General features: G+C 47.0%; 1 pseudogene; it reads right to left on the bottom strand.

Moving 5' to 3' along the window:
• LOC140681657 (28S ribosomal RNA) overlaps positions 1-2,500 on the bottom strand; it is a 9,049-nt pseudogene that overhangs the window by 2,972 nt on the left and 3,577 nt on the right.

The raw sequence follows: 2,500 nt of genomic DNA, 5'->3' as shown, positions 1-2,500 counted from the left end.
TGTCCCTGTGTTTGGAGACCGGTCAGGTTGCAGAAGGTCTCCAGTATGCTAATATTTGTATTCATATTTTCCCAGGAGTCGCTCAGCAAAACCAGATCATCTGCAAATGCCATCGCTGTGATCTTGCTCTGTCCTCGGTGGTATCCTTTGCCGCTCTCTTCCAGCTTACATAATAGAGGGTCCATTGCCAGGTTAAATAAAAGGGGCGACATCGGGTCACCCTGCTTTACTCCAACCCGGATCTGGATTTTGTCTGTGTGTGTGTTCCTCTTTGTGGTGATATAAGTACTGATGTTCTCGTACATATTGCTCACCAGACCGACGATGTGGGGATCCACCTCTCTTTGCTGCAAAGCATGAATGATGTGCTGGTGGCTTACGGTGTCAAAAGCCTTGGCGATGTCTACGAATACAACACCCAGTGGTCTGTGTTCTCTTTTGGCCGACCAAATTATAGTTTGCAGGAGTTTTAAGTTTTCAGAGCATCCCGCCGCTCTGATAAAGCCTCTTTGCCTTGGGTTCAGGGGGCACGCTTTGCTCAGCCTAGCTGTTACAATCCTGGAGAACAGTCTCAGCAAGATGGAACCGATCGTGATAGGTCTCCAGTTATTAATGTCTTTCAAACGATCCGGCTTTGATGATTTTGGAATCAAAACGGTTCTGCACCCCCTCACCATGTCCGGGATTTTACCAGTTGTTAACCATAAATTGAAAATCTCCATGGTCCGGGAAAACTCGGGATCCATCTTTACGACGTCCCCAAGAGTAATCCCGTCTGGACCGGGAGCCGAGCCTTTGCTCATTTCCTGCACATTTTTCTCAATTTCTTTAGCCGTAATTAATTCTCTGAAGGCAGTGTTGTCAGCCTTCCCGTAAGTTTTAAAGTCCCCAAGGCTTTTAAAGTTACCAGTTCTTTCCCATCTTGTTTTAAAAACCGAATAAATTTCACTGAGTGGTATGTCACAAGACAAGCATTCAATATCATCTAAAATGATTTTAGCCAGTTTCCCTCTATCAAGATAAAATAAACGCTGGAACCGAAGATAATTACCTTTTTTGATTGCTCTGTCCTTCATCCACTTCTGAAAAGGTTTCTTTGGGTGTTTCTCCCGGGTCACCGTGTCCTTTTTATCTCGGGTTGCCGTTCTTATTTGGCTTATGGATTCCAAGCATCCGAAGCAGTCCTGCGCTGACTGATTGATTACTAGCTTTATATCCCGGCCTTCCATTATCTGCTTGAATGCTCGGGGGAAGGTGTTAAGTGCCCCAGCTGAAAGTCGTTCCTCTAGTGTCTTTTTATAGTAAGCCTGCAGCTGTTCTTCTGATTTTTGCTTGGTGGGTCTCTGCTGTCCGTTGCCCTTATCAGGGTGGCGTCTTATCTCGTCCATTGTTCTCCCTCCGGCAGCTGCCCTGCCTGGCAGAGGGCGTCTCCCAGGTCCATTATCTCTGTCCTCTGCCTGGGCGTGATGACTCATCTCAGGCTCCGTTCTCAGGCTCGCAGCTGCTCTCCTGGTGTGATGACACGTTCCAGGCTCCTCACGTGGCTCCTCTGCTGGCTTTCTGGACAGCAATCGCCTTTTGTCACTGATCTGCTTAGCTGTTTTGGTGGTTATGTGTTCTGCAATAAGCTTATTAATATTTTTGTTTCCCTCGAACTGAGCCTCCAGTCTTATTAGTAATTCTTCCTCCTCCTTTGTCCAGCACCTTTTGTGAGCACCTCTATTTGATGTTTCTTTCGGTTGGGAAGCAACGATCCTTTCCTGATTTCTCACTGCTGGGTGTGCCAATCTCTTATGTTGTCCCAGGCCAATTTTGGTTGTAAAATCTCTGTTGCATACCTCACAAATCCACTCCCCAGCTGGGGCTTTCTCCGTCTCTGGACCCCTGCATTTTGGAAAATGACAAACAACACTGTGATAGTTACTATTTTCCTTTCCACATTTTGCACACCGGAAACAAACCCCCCTTTTCCCGTGTGACACTTTCAGATGTTCAATCAGATTCAACACAGAGTTTACCCGGGTACCACAGCAAGGACAAGGTGGATTTTTGTCAGGAACAGTCACCATCACTTTTTCCTCCCCAGTCTGTTCCAAACCATGTTTCCCAGGCGTCGGAGGAGATGTTTTTGGCGCGTCCTCGCTCTCCTTCTCGCTGCTCCCCTCTTCAGGCACAAACAGTTCACTGTCTCGTGGGAGGCTAGAATGTAAAGTTTCTCCCACACACGGTTGTGGTGCAAGTTGTTCATACACCTCAGGCAAACCACTTAATCCCTCCCAATGTGCAGCAAAATGAACACACTCATACACACGCAGATCCGATCTGTAGAACTCTAAGTTCACCAGCAAAGCCAAATCATTTTCTGCCAAATTGGGGGGAAATTTAGATGGTAAAAATTGAGCCACCAGGTCTACCTGGTCGTTTTTGGATAACAGGTCAACCCGGTGTTTAGGAAATAAAGACACCAGGTCAACCTGCTGGGACTTAGACGTGGGTCCTG

This window comes from Taeniopygia guttata, chromosome 37 (assembly GCF_048771995.1).
Source record: "Taeniopygia guttata chromosome 37, bTaeGut7.mat, whole genome shotgun sequence".
NCBI classification, from domain to species: domain Eukaryota; kingdom Metazoa; phylum Chordata; class Aves; order Passeriformes; family Estrildidae; genus Taeniopygia; species Taeniopygia guttata.
This window is presented reverse-complemented; position numbering and strand designations above follow the sequence as displayed.